Raw genomic sequence first — 20927 nt, 5'->3', positions numbered from 1 at the left:
GGTGGTGTGCTCTCCATGCGTCTACTGGTGCCCAGTGCGTGACCCATCTTCGAAAGCTCTCGGTCTGTTTCGGAGCGGGAGAGTGTGGTGGGTGGGATCTGTCTAGTGCGATATCGAGTGCACAGTTGTAGTCGCCCCCTAGGATCGATGCAAATTGGGCTAGAACCCCAGTGAGGGATTCCCAGAATCTGTCTTGTTCAACATTCGGGCGTATATGCTACCTAATAGGACGGATTGTCTGTCTAAGAGCCCCTCCAGCAGTGCAAATCTAACCGCTTTGTCTACCACTCTCCGGAGCACTTGAAAAGGGGTGCGCGGCCGGACCCAGACCAGCGCGCCCCGTGGCTCCGTGCCATCTGGCCCGCAGTTTGTTGATGTCGGGCGTTGTGAGGTGTGTCTCTTGTAGGAATGCTATTTGTGAGTTTTGGCGTTTAATGTAGGAGTATGTTGCGTACCGTTGGCTAGGCGTATGGAGGCCCCGTGTGTTTAAGGTTATTATACTAATGTCTGCGCTCTGCATTTGGGTATGCAGTGATTGTTACCTGTGCACGTTGGTGTGATAAATGGTGGCTGCGTCATGGATTCTGGTGGTGCCCCCACCGTGTGTTTATCAGAAATGGAGGTCGATGACGTACACCAGAGTAGGATGGCTGCCCTGTTGAGTGCATTCCCTGAGGGGTAAAGGGTTAGAGTAATCCGGGTCGGTGAACCAAGAACCGGGGTTGGGAAACAGTCCCAATACCTGGGACGTACCAGCCGGGCCGATACGTCGAAACTGACTCTCACTGAACTAGAGAGTGAACAATTGTTACATGGGGTGGCAGTTCGTGCCTACGAGGCGGAGTCCCGACAGGGCATTTATAGGATCGATGTTAGTCATCTGGACTGTGGACCATCAGGGATGACATGATGCACGTTGTGTGTGTGTTCTATTTGTGTGTGGCAGCATATGTCTACCGGTCGAACAGGACACTTCTGATTACAGACTTGCGCTTCCATTAGTGCAGATTATCGGCAGTTTGTGGAGTGACCTGGGGCAAGGTGATAGAGTCGGTTTTGGATTGAGTCTCATCGCTATTGTCTTCTCCTTCCAATGAGAAAAGGTGTGGGGCAGAGTCTATGTCTTCCCCTGGCGGAGTGGTCCCCAAACAAGAACGGTTGAATTATGCATATATAAACCTACGAACACTGAACACGGACATCAAGGTGCTCTGAAAAGTAACACATAAGGTAATACAGGTAGCAAGACAAGTAGGAGCTGTCTTGACTAGTTAGAGGCGTCACTGACTATCCTGTTTACTAGGTGATACAGAGCGTAATCACATTCCCCTCGAAGAGGCTGACAGTAGTGCTTAGTATGAAAATTGTCAAACAAGTGAACAGACAGAAGTACATCTATTGCAGAGAGGTAATTACACATGAAGAAAGAGCCAGGTTGGGAGAGGAAGGCACATAACTACAGGAGTGATATATAACCTTCACGTGTGTTTTCAACAGAGACAGCCTATACACTAACATGACCGTAACACTACCGCCCTCCCCCTCCCCAAACCAACCAGATTTGCCCAAGACCAGGCTATGCAGTGACTTACCAGCCAGTCCAAGAACAGCCAGACGACTCTTAACCCCTTTCCCTGGGCAGCTATTTCCAGTGTGCAGTGTGTTGAGTAATCATTCTTTAGGGGGATCGGTGGGCTTTGCTTTGCTCCTGAAGACTTAGTCAACGTAAAACTTTGTGAAATGGCTTCCTGACATGTGCCATGGACTAGGGCTGATCTTTGTGCTTTTACAACAAATTTTCCAAAATTGAGAGGGGAAAAGGACAAGTGGTACAAAGAAATACACCTGTTTATAAACATATCACAGATGTTGTAGACCGGTTTAAAATTGTGTGCAGAATGTAAGGTGATTGCAAGTCCAACTGAAGAGCCAGCTAGGGTTGCTCCTAATGCTCCTTCTGAGGAAGTAGCCAATTCGCACAGACAGGTAATTAAACATTTGAAGAAATGTATATCTTTTTAGGCATAATTTAAGTGAACATTTTTAAAATCACATGAAGTGAAGGAGTCAGTTCATGCTTTTTATGAGAGGCTCATGCAGATTTCAAGAAACGGTGGAGTGATAAACCAGAGAAAGATGGTGTCTGGTTTTGTTTCGGTTTTTGTTATGGATTTGAGGCCAGAGCTTAGTAATCATGTACAGAGTAAATTGTGTTGGCAGACAAAAAAACAAATGAGATCCTGAAGCTGTGAAATACAGTGGTGATTACATTGATGCAATGTGGACAGGTGTGTGTTTATGTGTTTCTCAAGTAGTTTGCTTTGGAGAGGGAGCAGTGAGATGGTTCGGTAGTTCGTAATAACGTAAGGGAGCAGTTTGGCATTTTTCCTGATAGGCAGGATTTGTGCAGCTTTCCACTCCTTAGGGAGTTTGCCTTCCTTTAAGAAACTGTTTAAAATGGAACAGATGGGGCAGCAAGCTGAGTGTCGAGTAATCTGGAGATTTTGGCTGGGATGAGGTCTGTAGGGGATCCAGATTTGGTCATTTTCAGCAGGGATTCTGTGTCCTCTGTAGTGAGCAAAGGGAATTCCTCTAGTTTATTAATGCTAGATGAGACATAGGGGGGTTTGAATCTGGGGTTTGAGCGAGAGCTGGTGGTCGCAGTTATTTTGTTGTATATGTTATAAAAATTGTGTGTGATGTATCCTGCAATACTGTCACATAGAATCTGGGATGGCGCTTCTTCCGTGTTACAAGCTTTGGGATTGATGAAAGTATTAAGTACATGGAATAGGGCTTTGGGAGTGTTATCTGCCTGCTAGAGCTGGTTAGTGATATGTTTCTTTTGGGCGAGTTTCAAGTTTCTATGGTATTTGGTCTGGGCAGATTTAAAACCTTCTTTGTCGAGGGGGTCATGGGTTCGTCGCCATAGTCGCTCTAGTTTCTTGCACTGGCTCTTTTCCGTCCAGAGGTCAGTGGTGTACCAAGGGGCCTGGGGGCGTTTGGGGATCGCTAGGGACCTTTTCAGGGGCATCAGTGGGTCTAATGTGAACTTTATGCTGGTCTGAAAATCTGTTAAGCGTTTTTCCACTGTGCTGGAGATGGAAATTTGGGGAGGTATGAAGGTATCTTTGAAAAGAGTGGGCGTTAATTTGTGCCACTGTCTGTAGCTTCTGGTAGTTTGTGCTCTCTGGATCCCACTAAGCAGAATTCAATTAACCACTTCTAACCAGTGCTTGCTCCCTAAAACATGGTACATTTGGCACATTGTATGTACTTAGAAGTCCTTAGAAGATGGTACTACATGTACCCAGGGACTGTACATTAAAAGCTGCTAGTGAGCCTGCTGCACTCCTTGTGCCACCCACTAATCTATCCTTTGAAAACGTGTCTCGGGCCCAACACTCGAGCCTGTAACAGTTTTAAAACGCCATTTTTACCTCAGAGAACCCCAGGTAGGCTACTGACACCCCATAGGGCAGGGTACATTGGATTTAAAAAGTTGGAAGTGTTTAAAAGTTTTAAATGTTCACTAAAGCTAGGCCTATCTCTCCCACAGGATACCATTAAGTTACCTTACTAAGTGATAATAGATAGGAATATCAAGTCAGGACTCATGCGAGTTGTAATTTAAATTCCAGCTCAATGGTAAAGTAGGATTTAAAGTCGCAATTCTGAAAAGGCTACTTTTAGAAACAGGGATGTGGCATTCCTATAGCCCGACGCCCAGGACATATTGTTTGGGGTCAAGGGCAACAAGTTTTAACGTGTATTATCTCCTTAGGACAAGTAGGCCCTACACCACAAACCCTTAGGCTGCCAGTTTACAGTAACAAACGATGGGTCAGGGAAGTGCATTATCTGCAGTTAAGGTAATATTTGCATCCATGTGTTAATGCTGTTCAAACTTGTATTTATCGTTCAGTAATGCAAAGCCTTTAATTACTATGGTAAGTGCTCCAAGTAAATGTAAGCTTTGACTGCGCTACTGACACTGGTTCCAGTATAAAACAAGCAATCGAAATGCAATAGGTCTCGGATTTATTTGAGTTAGAGCGAATGGCATTGTAAATGGCAATGTCTTTTAGCCATGTGTTATGGAGTGTATGCATGTGGTGTGTAATAGAATTATGTGGTTTGGATTGGAATTGTTCACCCTGCACGCTCACACACTGTTCACCCTGCACGCTCACACACTGTTCACACACTGTTCACCCTGCACGGTCACACTGTTCACACACTGTTCACCCTGCACGCTCACACACTGTTCACCCTGCACGCTCACACACTGTTCACACACTGTTCACCCTGCACGCTCACACACTGTTCACCCTGCACGGTCACACTGTTCACACACTGTTCACCCTGCACGCTCACACACTGTTCACCCTGCACGCTCACACACTGTTCACACACTGTTCACCCTGCACGCTCACACACTGTTCACACACTGTTCACCCTGCACGCTCACACACTGTTCACCCTGCACGCTCACACACTGTTCACCCTGCACGCTCACACACTGTTCACCCTGCACGCTCACACACTGTTCACCCTGCACGCTCACACACTGTTCACCCTGCACGCTCACACACTGTTCACCCTGCACGCTCACACACTGTTCACACACTGTTCACCCTGAGCACTCACCACTCTGCACACTCACCACTCTGCACACTCACCACTCTGCACACTCACCACTCTGCACACTCACCACTCTGCACACTCACCACTCTGCACACTCACCACTCTGCACACTCACCACTCTGCACACTCACTATAATAATCCTTATGTCCTGTAACAAAGGGTTTGCCATCATTGAAATAGTTCACTGCAATAACCTACTTTTCTTAGCCTTGGACATGTACTTTACTAGGAACCGGCATGTTAATAAATATATAAATACGTGCGACGGCAATAAAGCAGCTTTGAAAAACAAGGGTTTGCCATTATTGAAATAGTTCACTGCAATAACCTACTTTTCTTAGCCTTGGACATGTACTTTACTAAGAACAGGCATGTTAATAAATATATAAATACGTGCGACGGCAATAAAGCAGCATTGAAAAACAAGGGTTTGCCATTATTGTAATAGTTCACTGCAATAACCTACTTTTCTTAGCCTTGGACATGTACTTTACTAAGAACCGGCATGTTAATAAATATATAAATACGTGCGGCGGCAATAAAGCAGCATTGAAAAACAAGCATCTGCCTTCAATTACCGGCACCTCTGACAGCTGCTAATTGAGAATTTATGGCATTCTCCTGGACGGGGAGACAGCATGCGCGCACACACAGCTCAAGAAAACTACAGAGTCGTGAATGCGCGAAGGGACCCTGACATCTGGTAATTGGGAATTTATGGCATTCTCATGCGCGGGTTAGCACGGAAAATGCAGGAAGTGAATAGAGAAAAATTCCTAGGGCCTATTGCGTGAACACTTACAAAAACACAGCCGTCAGAGGACCAATGACCATGCAGATGGCACACAACACCGCGAAAAATTCTTGCGCACTGAGGAATTTTTACTTCACGATTCTGAGCCCCTTAACAATACGGCTCGGAGCTCCGCCCCACTTCTGACGAAGTGGTGACGTAGGCCGAGCCCTAAAAATATGGGCATACGTTTTCAAAGTTTAGCAATATGAGGCTATGTATAATACTCCCAGAATGCTCTCAGATTAGATGCAAATAATTGCGGAAGCTTCAAAGCAAGATTGAGGATTCTTTGCTTTCAAAATAAAAAAAAAGTTCACAAAAAATGCAAGTAGGAAAAAAAACATTTAGCTAAACTACTATCAAATTTTAGGTACCTTTTCTTTGCAGTGTCATTTGGTAAAATGTGTTGATGAATGCTAGTATTCCCCAAATATATTCATAATGGGAAAAGAAAAAAAAAGAAAAATCAGTGTAACTAGTTTCAATAAGATTATGGGAAACAAAAATAAACAAGCATTGGCAAAGCAGGCAGTTCTAAAATGGGTGGTCAGCTTTTGGTTGTCAATGTGTGGCTTATTTTGGTATGGTTATGGTAAATACTAATTGGTGTGGAAAATGCTGGGCCCTCACCATTATAACAAACATTGGCAAAAGCAAAACGTGTTTTTGGTCTCAAAAAGCACATATTACCACAGTAGTTAACGGCCCTAAACAAAGCTACTTGTTGTGTCAATAAGCTCCTTGTAAAAGAGCAGAGTGCTGTTACTCACAATGAAGATAGACAGCGAGACAGAATTTTAATAAACACAAAAAGTCATGATTAACGTCAGACATAATTAGGGGCCCAGTTATTAAAGAAAGTCTCAAACGTGCACCCACGGTATATGTCCTTGCATTAAGTGTAGATATACAACTTTCATGAATTCACAAAAGGATGCCAAGAAATAGTAATCCTAGAAAATATTTGTAAACTGCATTTTAGCATGAGCAAATATGCATGTGTCAATTTGCTCATGCGAAAATCTAAGTGTTCACTTTCCCTCCAACCACTTTTTTCCTCAACCCTGGAAGGAGTTTCACATCTCCATTGTCAGGAGTAAAGTTCCAACCTCTCCCAGTATGGGAAAATATTAGAGAAGATTTGGTGAAGACACTTAAAACATGCAAGTTAGACTCAACAGGGCATTCAAACCCTGGAACTATTGCTTAACGCTACCTTCCGCCCCAGTATGCAGATCTGCAGAAACATGGCAACATAAGGGAACGGCTAGTATTCAACCCTTACAATAGTATAAGCCCTGGCATAATCAGAGAGGCTATATCAGAGCTCTAATACGAGATTACAGCCATAAGGAGTCTCCGCATCACATGCTACAAAAGAGACAAGTGGATTTTGTTACATTGTAGATTTATGAAAGAACCTGCCACATGCAAAAGTAGATATTTTATTAAATTCCACACCCCTGAGAAAGTTGCCATGTTCTTGTCCACACCATTTGGTGCCTGCTGCCCATGTCCTAGGTCACGTGACATTAGCTTGGCAGTTGGCTTTTGTATTCCTCTCAGACAGTAAGAGGAAAAGGGAATAGATTCAGTCAGGATGTGCCTGGCCTCCCTTATGTTACAAAGAGCTGCCTCCAACACACACCTGACACTAGTCTTTTGTAAGCCCAGACTCCTTGGAGCCTTGAAAGGGGAGATACTTTTTAGAACCAGATGTTAGCGTAGTATAGGGAGTACCACTGCTTCAAAGGCTGGCACGGGCTATAAAAATTGGATCTCCTGAGCCACTCATCAGTACACAGCTGGACACCACAGGAATGCCTTGTTCCCCAGATTGCCCTGTAATAGATGTCAGCTCTCTGAGAAAGCTAGACCTGCTGCTTTCATCCCACACAAACCTGACTGACTCCATGGGTCAGTTGGCTGATATGCTCAGAGCTACAAAACAAGCTCCGGATGCCTCCCTGCAAATGGATCTGCCTGAGCCCTGCTGGAATAAATCCCTGAACCCCAATATGTGCCTCCCCAAATCTTAGACCCTTGGCTGACAGGGAACCCCATATTTAGTCTAAAGGGAAAAAGAGGGCCCCTGGAAGAAAAGGAACAAGTGGATGCAGATGGAGGGGAAATTGACTCAAACTAAAGAAAAATAGCCGCCAACCATATATCATTACATTAGTACACATTAAAAGACATTGCTTTATTCATTAGCCCAAAAATGTTGATAACCCAAAAAAATTATACTTCACTGGTTATATATTTTCAGTATACTTGCTCTTAGTGTTTACAAATTAACTACTCATTTTTGGATAATAGAAAGTAAAAACAAATATTCATAAAGCACAATAGTCACATTTAATACAAGGTAAGACCAACCTTTCTCCACAGAGTACACCAAAACTACAACGCAACATCATTCATATCCGAATCATTCCTCACACATACCTCAATTGTAAACAACCAATCAAAAAACACGTTATCAGGTAGGGTACAGCAAGAAGATAAACATCACACAACTCAAATTAACTACTTCAAGAAAACAACGTACCCATTTCCATTATTATACAAAAGAGTATGCACTATGCTTTAACAAAGGCGATCTATTCTAATTTAGGATTTGCAGAATTTAAATCTTTCCATAGAAATGCAAAAATAAACACTCTTTGGATAGAGAAATCTTCCTTGTGTTTTCTTCCGATATGGGTAGTCTACAAAGAAAAATAAAATTACATAAAAGAACGTGAAGGGATACCACCTGTAGATAATATGTAAATATAACGCTCAATTAACCATAAAATAAACTGAATATTGAATAGAACTAGTGTACTATGAAACCCAAAAATAATTCATTAAACCCCAAGGGCTCTAACACCAAACGTAACCAACATACAAATAGGAGTAGGACTGACACATACTGACAAAACTCACCCAAGCATGTGTATAGGCGTGAAAAGGAAACCAAGAAATAAATGGGACTATGGATAGATAGCCCAGTAAAAAGCCAAAAATACATGTATCACATTTTTTGCAAGTACTCGTACAAAGACTTGCATCTTATTTCAAAATATGTACACAGCTATTAAGGCAGGTGGACAAAACGGTCCCTTAATCAAGAGTGTGCAGCTAAGATGAACTGACCAATTAGCAGCCACCAGGAAACAGGAATCAAAACACTAGACGGCTAATGTTGTGATTAAGTACCTAGAATTGATAAATTAAAGCCCAAAAATGACAAGAGTAGATGGCTGGCATACAAAGAAATGTCGATGGATCACAAGGAAATTTCTCCAGAGCCGTAAATGTAACCAAACAATGGCTCAGCTGTACGAGGTACAGCATCGTCCTCAAGAGAATGCTGCAGGGGAAGAATAAAACAAAATTCTATAGTGCGGGGATAGGATATCTTCTCGTGTACATACACAGCAAGGAGAATTTGGTCTCCTGTAAAAGCATACAAAGGACTGAACAAAGTATATAACACTTTAAAGGCATACAACCCACATGGAAAGCAGCTCAATCTATATCAACACTATAGAAAATAGTGCTAGTGAAAAGCAGAAGAAAAAAACAAACAAAAAATACGCAAACACTCACACCCTACCCTTAGTGGGGTTAAAGTCTACCCTAGAGCGAATGTGACCCCATGAACAGGCTGGATTTCAATCTAAAAATCTGCAATGCCAGGAGCAGAAACCCAGAATTTGAAACACGTTAAAAAGTTATGAGGGCTTCACCCGGTGTAAATAAAAAAACAGAGGGATCAAAAACACTTAGTAGGTTCAACCAAAAAAAGAAATCCCAGACGAAGAAGCAATCTCAATACAATACAGGGGGATAAACACCCCCACGGGTCAGAACGATGGAAGGGAAAGAGTGAAGACGTGGCCAGCAGATAAAATAGGCCATCAAGCTAGTAGAAAACGTGCATGCATTCCGGAGCCGTATCGGTGTAAAACCCTGGGTAACAGTCTTAATATAACATATTGGGACAAACGCACACTCGAGTCAAAACAATAGGGAGGGGGGCGTACAGACAGAGCCGGGAATAAAAAAGTCTATCGCTCTAGAAAGAGAGCTAGCATACCAGAGCAGTACGGATAAAGAAACCGAGGTGAGTGCTTACACACAGAGCGGGAAACCGCTGGGAATCTAAACAAAGAGGTGACGGCATACGGGACTAACTTACCTGAAAATGAAAAAAAGACCAGTTCGCACGCGATCCATCCAAATCAAAAACCCACGGCAGATCTACAGCCGACAAAGCCCCCTGAGTAGGGGTGCATTAAAGCATGGGGCGGGCTGCGTGTCATGTGACACCGCAAGGGGGGGGCAAAGTAAAGTCCACATTTTGTAAAGCGCACAATCACCCGTAAGGGTCTCTAGGCGCTGGGGGCCGTCAGGAAGTTTAAGCGAGCTATTGCCCAGAGTCACATGGTGCTGGGCTAATCTGCCGCCGGAGCCGGGGATCGAACCGTGATCCCCAGATTCCAGCGTCAGTCGCCCTGGCGCCACACCTGTATAGAAAGAGGACTGTCGCGCTGAAAGAGTAGAAGAAAAAAACATTTGGAGGCCGCCATATTTGAAATGAAAACAACATGCCTGGTAGGCTTTTAATGATGAACAGACTGCACAAATTGTGGCAATTGTGTCTTTTCTTTATTTTTATTATGGAATGTAGAGTGTATTTAGATAATTTAGAATACATAGATGTAATCTTAGAACTATTGTTGTGAAGCTTGTTTTGAGATTGATACAGCTGGACGCTTTTACATCTGCACCAGTGGGTCTTTTACTACAGCACTAAATAAATACAATTTCTTTATATTTTATGTCTCCATCACATCTTTACACAAATCTAAACAGTTAACGAAAATAGAACAATAATTCAAGAATGATAAATAACTAATACATATACGAAAAAACTGAATAATTAAACCTACGTGAACATCTATGCGGAAAAGTATAAAGACTTGGTATCATAAACCTTAAGGACAGCAAGTAGCAGACCCAGGCAGCAAGGCACCTGCATAAACCAGCCTTGGCATAGTCAATAGGTCTCGCCTTTGGTACCTTATAAGTGCTTAGCCATGCAACAGTTGATGTTGTTGCACCAAGGATATTGTGCTGCATAACTAAATACTTATAAGGTCCCAAAAGCGAGACCTATTGGCTATGTCAATGCTTGTTCCACATGAACCCAGGAGATGTGCCCAGGCTCCCAACAATGCATGCACGTTGCACCAGAAACCTCAGCCCCCAGGGGCTGGAGTGGCACGAGACATATGGCCACTACCCTCGAAGGCGTTGCCATTGCCAGCATAAGTGTGATGGTCAATGATTTACCACCTCCTTGAAGATGCTGTATGCCTGCTTCTCATGAGCATATAATAGGCATGATAATACGCATACAGTCCGGGTGGCACATGGTGGCAAAGTGCGCCACAAATGTTCTTTCTTGAATCCTCACGTCAGGGCAGTGCTTTATCTATATATACAGGGGTCATGGCATTTCACTATTCTCCCTTCCACACGGCCCTCTGCACATTGGCCCCACAATTCAAAGAAGGGAAGTTTGAATGGCGGTGTTGGTGCACGGGATCACCACATAAAGACGGGTGACAGGAAATGCTCCATCAGTGATGATGACGATGATTTTTGACACAAATTTCTGTGCATGAAGCTTCCAACAAGCATTGGCTGAAAAGAGCTTACCTAAAAGGTGTTATTTTAAGGTATTTCGTAATTTTAAATATTATACATTTTTGCCTTTTAATTTTATCTTTTTTTCAGTCCATATTTCGAATGTAACGGTTCTTTGACAATTTCAAACGATAACCGATTAAAGGTGCCAAAGATTTACTATTAATATGGTGAGGAATGCAAGGACAAAATGATTTGCTTTCATTCATTATTTTTTTTTAAATGTCTCTATACAAACACTACTCCTCTCACTGAGGAAATTACCAGAAAACAGCATAGCAACTTTCCCATTTCTGTCAACTGTTTTCATGTCACGCATGGCACATTCAGCAAAACTTTGTTTTTTCAGCAAAAGCACATTGCAATTTAGAACATAGAGACTGACAGGGCATTATGTAAATGACCTATAGCTCTCAGCATGGAAATCGCCCTTGACTCAAAAGTTAGTAACTTTGCAAAGGCAGGTGTACGAATAATTCCTGATCACAATGCTCTTTTTTTTAAGTCTTTAATTGTAATTTCAGTCAGGTTTATGCAACAGCTGTGAAAGTTTAAACATGGCTGATTAGGAACTGTAACAGCACATTAAATGTTGCTTATTATGCCAGCTTCTCTACAAGCCAGAGGAAATTATTGCTTTTAAAACATGGGAATGTCACGCACATGAGCTGAAGGAAACAATGCAATGCAACGTATATAAATCACTGACAACTGCAAAGCGGCAGCGAAAGTGAAAATGATTGCGATCAAGCGCGGCGAGCGAGGCACTTAATGAGCATGCCGAGGAAAACCATATGGCGCCTCTGCTCGTAAGCGCGCACCCGCGCACATGCACGCAAGCTGTAGGCCGGCCATGGTAGCATTTTTTGAAGCCCTTACTAAAAGCCTCGCCAGACCAGCGCATGTGCTGGGTCAGGGGAGACCTAAACATGGAACAAGCATTGGAAATACAATAGGTCTAGCATTAGGAAAGTTTGAACTATTGGTCTTATAAATGACATTTTATTTATGCGTTGTTTTTTAAATTAATAGCTTTGTCATTTACAATGCCAATAGTTATAACTTTTGCAAATGTGACACCTATAGCATTTGTAATGCAACATGCAAGAGTGACAGACGATAGAAACAGAGAGGGGAGAAAGTGAAGGAAACGAGAGGAGAGGGAAGACGGAAGAAGGCAGACAGTGAGGGAAGCAGGGAGCGAAATACAATGATGGGAGATTGAATGAGAATAAAATACAGACCGGCCAAGCAACATCAAGTTCCACTTCATTAGACTCCGAGGTATTCTCTTATGGCTAAAACACGAAACATATCCACCTCCAACAGACTAAGGATAATGTTCACCAGCTGGGGACGCGACAATGGGAAACTGACAACTCTCTATAGTATGGTTCTTTTTATGTTCTCATCGCAGCTTGTTCATGCTTTTGTTGACAACATACTATATTGTTTAATTAGGCAAAGTCTGCTTGTACCTATATAATATGGCTCATGCAGCACGATTTTGACAAAAACCATTAAAAAATGCTATTTACATTTGTTTGTTTTTTAAAGCCATAAAGTGCTGTAAAACCAGGTGGCAATTCCAGCTACAGAATTAGAGCAAAATGAATTGCTACAAACTACAAGACAGGGGCCATGTGCAAACACACTATCACCCCAGGTGAGAAATCTCAGAAGCAACTAACAATAAAGTGCAAGGTCAGAGTTCAGAGGAAGGCCCTGTCTGCTAACAATGTTAACTGTTTCACATAGAATGTGAGATTCATTTAAAAATACACTGCCTCCAACGAGAGTAAACAAAAAAGTACTACTGTGTGGAACCGCCCACTGAGTCCCTGACTTCAGAAAGATTGTTTACAAACCCCAAACCAGTCTCCTGCTCGGTAATCACTCACCGGTGGTGGGAAAAGGCGAAATACCTTCCAACTTGAAGCGCCATCAAAGGAAAATCAGATGCGAAGTATGTCCTTATTTGTGATTTTGAAAAGCTCAGGCAATGTCAATAAAGCATTCTCAAATTGAATTGCATGGGAGAAAAAAATGGAAGAGAGCGGTAGTAGTTATAGCAAAGAGCGTTTTCCAGAAAACTGAAGAGAGTGCATGCCTACTCTACAGTAGATGATGCACTCTTGCATAAGAGGAGAGGATGTGTTACCCAGGACTGCCGACATTAAAACAGGAAAACCAGGTTTGAATCTCGGCGTCGGATCAACATCCTGTGATACTGGACAAATCACGTAATCTTCCTGTTGCTAAAAAACGAACAAAAAAAGATAAATGTGTCCTTTGGTGATGTAACTGGAGCTAATGTAAAGCGCTCTAGTGCCTTCTGGTCAAGTTCGACATAAAACTACGAAAAATAGAAAAGAGAATGTAGGATCGGACTATAGGTTTGATTAAAAAAAGCAACGCATCAGGGGTTGGAGTGCAGTGCACACCTTCATTGAACACGTGTAACTGCATTTCTGTCATTTTTGTGACTAATCATCAAATCGTACACAATATAAGCGCTTTTGCGCTGATCACAACAAAAAGCCTCTGTGTAAACTGAAAGATGGTTTACAAACCCCAAACCAGTCTCCTGCTCGGTATTCACTCAACAGTGGTGGGAAGAGGCAATTTACCTTCCAACTTAAAGCGCCAAAAAGGGCTGTTACAATCAGATGCGATGTATGTCCTATGTGTGATAAAGCATTCTCAAATTGAATTGCATGAGAGAGAAAAAATGGAAGAGAGCGGTAGTAATTATAGCAAAGAGTGTTTTCAAGAAAACAGAAGAGAGTGCATGCCTACTCTACAGTAAATGATGCGCTCTTGCATAAGAGGAGGAGAAGATGTGCTACCCAGGGCTGCCGACTTTGAAACAGGAAAGCTAGGTTCGAATCTCGGCGTCGGATCAACATTCCGTGATTCGGGGCAAATCACGTAATCTTCCCGTGGCTAAAAAACGAACAAAAAAAGATAAATGTGTCATTTGGTGATGTAACTGGAGCTAATGTAAAGCGCTCTAGTGCCTTCTGGTCAAGCTCGACATAAAACTACGAAAAATAAAAAAGAGAATATCGGATTGGACCATAGGTTTGAATAAAAACAAGACGGAGGGCATTGCTGTGGGGAGGGGGGAGGAGAAATGCGACACGGCCGCAGCAGGGGGCGGAGCGGGGAGAGCGGCGATGAGGGAGAGACGTGAATAGTGTTAAGCAGCAGGGGCCAGCATGAAGCAGAATTTGTTACAGGTTGGGGAAACCTACTGCAGATTTATCATGCAAGATGTGATGTGTCTAACGGAGGCAGGGGTGCATGCATAAATTAAGGGGTATCTTGCCGTCCTGAGCCCAGCACGGAGTATGCCTGTCGCCTCCGTGAGTGGTCTATGCCAGGGGCTGTCAGGGTGCCGAATACAAAGAAACAAGACGGAGGGCATTGCTGTGGGGAGGGGAGGAGAAATGAGCCACGGCCGCAGCAGGGGGCGGAGCGGGGAGAGCGGCAATGAGGGAGAGACGTGAATAGTGTGAAGCAGCAGGGGCCTTTGAAGTGAAGCTAAGCTTCACTTCAAAGGTGTGGGAGGAGTGCGGCTGAGGCAGAGCGCACGCTGGGGGAAGCTTGTGGGACGGAGCGGGAAGAGCTGCTGGGGAACAGATGGCTGGCGATTTGATGCTGTGCACGCGCATTTTAACTCATTGCGCTTGCGCATTGAGCTAAAAGCGCACATGCACTTCCTCAAATCGCCAGTCTGGTTAAACTCTGTTTAAGCCCCTATAGTCTCGCTCCGCTCAATGCGCATGCGCATTGACAGGCGAGACCTAAAAAGAGTAGCCAAAAGGATGCCACTGCAGAGGTACCATCACCAATCGAGAATGAAGTATAAGCAAGCATTGGCATAGCCAATTGGTCTCGCCTTTGGGATAAGTCACCAACACCCCACCCTACACTCACCAACCCCCATATTAATAACAAATGGAAGATTGATGCTAAACAGCAGAGCTAGGACTATGTGTGCAGATTTCAAATCAACTTATAAGCCATAATAAAGCAAATGATCCGGTTCTTAAGTGCAGGTCAAACCAACTCCAGGGTCATACAAATGACTCGCCCCAGATTGCGCAATGTGGTTATAAGAGCACTAGGATATGCTTCCAATTCAGTGATTAGTTACCTGTTTAACCATGTGATCCTCTGCATAATGCTTCTCAAAACAACCATTATTAATGACTGCCAGGAATCCTATCTGGTTGCCTATAATGAGGGATGATGTGTAACCTAAAACTAATTTTATCGACCCTAGCAGCTTGAACTACTAACTTGCCCTGAAAGATTCAAATCTTTTTCAAGAATATTATATAAAAAAAAAAAATCGCCTATAGGCTCTCGGCAGTGGCACTAAACCCACGCGCTATCCCAGCCCCACAAACTTTACGTATGTTCTAAACTGCACCATTTTTTTGTATTGGATGCCTATCTCACTGGTTTAAGTGCCCTGTTTTCACTCTTTATTGATGTATAAAAAAACAAATAAAAGCATGATTTCTGACAATTCTTACAACACTGCAGAAAAGAAAGACATTAATTCTAAAAACAGGCTGTGAGGGCAGAGAAACATCACAACTTCGTATTATCCTTGGCAACAACAAAACAAAGCCCCCCCCCCCTTTGTGAGGGGACATTAGGAAGATCAGACAACTCAGAGTAACATGCTGCCCATCCACAAAGGGCTTCAGCCCCTCGCCAAGCATAGCAAGTACTATACAAATGTCCATAGCATACAATGAAGATTGTCCCGTTCACGCTGGAATATTTAACACCCATCCTACACCCAGAGGCTTTGACTCACCGGCTTCCGTGGGGAATCCTCTTTCCTTGCTCCGGTCCCGCTCCGATCGGGTCACTCTGCTGCCGGCATGCGGGACTCTCTGGCTGCCGGTATGCGGGACTCTCTGGCTGCCGGTCTGCTTCCTTCGCCGGCCTCTTGCTGGGGCCCTCCTCTCGCTGGGGGAGCCTCGGGGAGAGACGCTGGCTACACTCCGGTGGTGGAGGAGCGCGGGATAGGCTCCCGTGGACTTCCTGCCTTTCTCTTGGCCAATAGCTTCCTCCCAGCCGGGGGAAGCGGAAATGGAGCCTGCGAGGCTCTTCTCTCTGTCCCGGCCGGCCCCGCCCACCGTCAGGCGCGGCGCCGGTGTACAGTGGTTTCAATCTCCCCATCTGTATGGTCTCCCTCCTCGTTTGTGCGCATGCGTATCAGTAAACGCATGCGCAGGATGCTCTTTTCCGAAATTGGGTATTTTTGAACTTCCCCCGTGTTCTGCCGTTTTAGTGCGCATGCGTTTTACACTCCCTGTCCTGAATTTGCACCCATGCCAGTTGGTCACCTTAGACACAGCGTGCCCTTACTTGTTTTTATTTTTATTAAATCGAAGGTGCGGCTGAACCACAAGTAACTAAAGGATCTCTGTGGCAAAAGCATTAACCGGCTGAGCTATCTACATAAAATACAGTTCGGTAATGTCAAAGTACACCTTCTTTGTTGCAGCATGTTAACTCTCTGCACAGACAGGAGCATTTCGCTCTGCGCCTGCAGTGGTTAGAGAAAGATCAGAGCTGGCCAGATGTAATCTGAAACCAGTTCTGCTCAGTGAAGGTACACTGTGTCTTTCCATAAGATAATGCAATGGGACTCCCTGCTTTCCACGCCTGCAATTTCCATCCAGGATTTATGGCTTCCCCTTCACTCCCCCTGATAGATTCAAACCCATACAAAATAAAACCCGTGCGAGAGGCAATTTGGATTGTGTGTTTTAGCTTTCAGTAATTAATTAAATTAGACTCCGCACACTTAGTTTAACTGTTAATGTCTAAAATCACGCCGCACCGAAAACAATTACACCCATGATGCAAGAAGCCAGCAACACAGCCATGATCAGCCACAATTCGAATCCTTTCCACGCTGAATCATTTTCGAAAGCGAATTCGCAAATCAGAGAGCAATTTTGCCTGCCAACCGAAGAATACAAGGTTTTGTTTGAAAGGCTGCCAATGATTGCTGGTTGTGTGGAGTGAACAGTTTAAAACCCGGCTCTCAGCAGGAATGTTCATGGCGCATAAATGAAATATAAAGCAATTACATTATCTTCGACAGTAATGTCAATGGCAGTCTCTCAGAGTGAAGCACGGAACCCGACCAGCACATGAGAGTCTGCGGGCCTCAAACTCGACTGGCTGCATCATCCGTGGTCCGGTCTTGCGCAGAATCAACAGAGGCTGCAGGCACCACTTAACCCTTTTGCCCAGCACTGCAGGGACCGCGGTCCTCCAACTCTGTTCCGGAGCAGGCAAGCGGCTCCTTGATAAGAGGGCAGCACAACAGAGGTGCGAGAAGCGGCAGGCTCCACGGACTCAAACGTTAGGAGGCACTCAACTCTCTCGAGTCTCCCGCCGCTTCTAAAGACCAGGGACCTCACTTCCTCTGCAGGCAGCCGGACGTGATGAGGTCACATCCGATTAACAATCCCCGGCCCAGTCAATACATTTGTAGTGCGCCGACTCTCAGAGAGCTGCGCAGTCTGCTGCTGTTAACTGTTTCGGGACACAGGCAGCACGGTCGAGCAGCAGAGAGAGCCACGGTGACGGGCACAGTGACAGGCGCCGTTGGCTCACCTGGCAGGTGCAAAAATGCGTAACATTTCATTTCAGTGCGGTGATGCGGATCACCGCACTGAAATGCGTGGGCGTCACACGTGTTGCATGACGCTTGGCAGGACTGTCGAATGCGCTTTGCTGTCAGTTAATGTATCTAACTGTTTCCCCGCTTGCTTGTCAGTAGGCCGTCATAGCTGTAGGCCAGCCTCTGGGGGTGGGCAAGGAGTCCAGTAGCTGGCAAGCCCCTCAGTGTGTAATAGCACTCCCCTTGGCCCGGTGAGCAAACAGGTGCGCTGAAGGTGTGGGTGCGCCATGTTCGAGAGGCCTCCCCAGAGCGGTGGAAGATCATGTCCACCTCATGGAAGGCATCTCTTAGTCCATTGGTAGCTGCCCCAGTGCCTATAAAAAAACCTCAACCATCCCTGGCTGTTCGAAAACGGGTAGGGAAGAAAAGGAAAAGGACTGTCTTTTCTTTCTTGCCCAGATCAGACAAAGACAGTCTCCACTTATGCGCTGACGCTGGCAGCTGCTCTCTCCCCCTTATTCCCTCTCTTTGTCTCGCCCCTCACTTAGTGAAAACACAGACTCTTACCCTCTATTTTCTCTGCATTCCACACGCGTCCCCCTGTGAAATGGTTAAACAAAACAAATTTTTTTTTAGAAATGTTGTCTTTCTGACATTTTTGAATTCCAAAGTTCAGCCTCTAGATGGAGAGGAAAAAAAAGGTTTAAAATATAAATAATTAAATAAAACAATCTAGATTGATCGTAAAGTGGCCAGATTGGTTTTATTCACACCCAAACACATTAGTGCCACTTTACAGAGTTTGCCAGTTAAGCGCTACTGTTGTTTTCTGGTCTTTTTGTTTCAACAGTATTGTTTTCCCTGGGTGGGGAAGTGCACCACTCCTGGAGGTACCCCAATACTTGGTTGATCCGTGCAGTGGTAAACTTTTAATGTGATATGTGTCAGCTGTTTTGCTTGCTTTAGTTTATAAAATGTATACCGCTGCTCTATGTTCAGGGTTTTTATAAACCATACTGCTGTCATGTTCTTAACTTATCAGGCAAAAACACTCATTGATTTCGGACTAATGTAAAAGCATTAAGTTTACCATGTTGTTACTGCTTATATTTCACACACTTTACTTAATCTTGCATTCACTACGAGTGTTTGCTTTTTCGAGGATGTTGTTTCTTTTTTTTCCGGGCAGAATATTACTTACTCTTGTGTAGTGCATAATTTGAATTGCGTCGCATCCAAGTGTTTATAGCGGGACACAATAGGGTTGTAGCTGCAATCACTGCAAGTTTCTCTCAGTGGGGCAGTATGGTGTTCAATAGGAGAGAGGATGTGGCACTATGGCCAGAGCTGTTGAATTTGGAACTGAGGAATCCTGGTTAAGCCTTCATGACCAGGCCATTCTCCAGAGGGAGCACATTTCCATGCTTGAATTTAGACTGCTCCACTGGACCTTAGAAGCCCTGCTGTCATAGCACCAGCAGATGTACCCTAGCAGTGGCAAGTGTGGGTTAACCTTGAATGCCTGTCCACTACAATCCATACTGAAGTTCTTCTCCAGTCATCCGGGTAATCCCACGAAGCAGCACTCCCCAGAGCGACATCGACTTTCACTGAGGTCACAGGGCCATTGATGCCAGTTTGCCTCACCCATTGGTACCGCCATTGGCATTGTTTCATGAATAGCAGGGGCAACTCACCAGGGCTTGGCAATACAGGATTTGCACACACACCAAACTAAGTTTTAAAACTGCATGCTTCAGACACAAGCACTAATACTAGGTTTTCTGATTTACATTGCTCATTGAGCCACTGGAGGAGCATCTTGTGCCCTCTCATAGTTTACATCAAAAGTTAATGTCAATAATGTGTTTAATTTGTGGTGCTTTAGTTTACAGCGTGGGTGACAACCAGAATCAACATGGAAGCTTGGATTATTTGGTCTCAAGGGGACCTCGTGCTGCACCAGAGCCAGGCATCTGACTCGAGCCTCCAATGGCTTGCACAGTTTTTAGTTTAATCTCACATGACTTGCACTCGGTGGGAATGTGGATACTGCCAAAGAGGTTGTTGGCTTTACTGCTTTTGATGAAATGTGGAAAAGTAGGTTTGGAAACCAGATTTTATAGGCAACACTCGCCTGGAACAGTCTGGTGTGTACTGACTGCAGTAAAACTGCAGATACTGGTCCTGCCACTGTGGGACAGATCACATAGACCCCCCTGCAGTTATGTGGTGTTCTGATATGATTAAGTGCTTCACTAAATTTTTGGTACTTGCAATGTTTGTACATTGTCCGGCATATTAATCCATCTATGTCATTGCTCTAAATTCTCCACTCCTCCTTTTGATAGTTTAGGACTCCCAGCCATTGTCACCCCTGTTTATTTATTATGTGTCCTGCGCCTGACAAATGGGATATTTGGATGTTGTTGCCATGTTTAGTGCTCCTGTACCCAGGGGGTTGGGACACAGTGCGGGACCATGGCCTGCTGGTAAACGGATGGTGCATGCATTGTTTTAAATGGAAAACTCTGGAAAAGGGCGCCTGGTGAATAGAGGCCTGGGGGAGGAGGGATATGATGTCTCCGCCATTGGAATGTTTTTCATTGGGTTTTTTCATAGGCTGTTTAATACTCTAGTAATTCAGTTGCACACAGAATTTTTGGAGCGGTTGATTTGCATCAATCCACTTGCCTTTCTGTCTGTGCGTAAAAAGCCTTGGAATGTGTCCATAAATGTTTCCTGAGGCAAGCATTTATTCCTGAATCAGACTGCATGACCCAGTATGTAATAATTGTATAGCTCTTGGTGGCACAGTTCCCAGGATAATGTGCTTCATGGCTAAAAACGTGTAAAGTCCCAAAAGAGAGACCTATTGGCTGTGCTGATGCTTGTTCTCTACAGTGAACTCCACAAAGAGCTGACCACCCACCTGATGGTCTTTGGTACAAATCTGTATCAAGGGTACTGTTGGCGGAACGCATGTCTGATTGAGAAATGCCTTGGAAACACCAGTCTGCAGAAGTGCTGACATTGCTTGTACTTGGGGGTGGCAAACAGAGCGAAGGTTCTCCCGATTTGTGGAAGAGAACCTGCTCTGCTTCCATGTGTAATTG

General features: G+C 44.3%; 1 protein-coding gene across 4 annotated transcripts in view; it reads right to left on the bottom strand.

Moving 5' to 3' along the window:
• Positions 1-16227, bottom strand: part of GPR161 (G protein-coupled receptor 161) — a 105370-nt gene extending 89143 nt beyond the window's left edge. Inside the window, exon 1 of one of the 4 annotated variants that reach the window (XM_078658326.1) lies at positions 15985-16227. The gene's annotated coding sequence lies outside the window, so the exon portion shown is untranslated. Of the gene's footprint in view, positions 1-9633; positions 9749-15984 lie in introns of those variants that run through there. The other 3 variants (XM_078658329.1, XM_078658327.1, XM_078658328.1) reach the window with 3 other exon arrangements.
• Positions 16228-20927: the final 4700 nt, after the last annotated feature.

This window comes from Lissotriton helveticus, chromosome 8, assembly GCF_964261635.1.
Source record: "Lissotriton helveticus chromosome 8, aLisHel1.1, whole genome shotgun sequence".
Classification (NCBI taxonomy): domain Eukaryota; kingdom Metazoa; phylum Chordata; class Amphibia; order Caudata; family Salamandridae; genus Lissotriton; species Lissotriton helveticus.
Note: the sequence above shows the minus strand (reverse complement) of the source record. Positions and strands in the feature narration are given on the sequence as shown.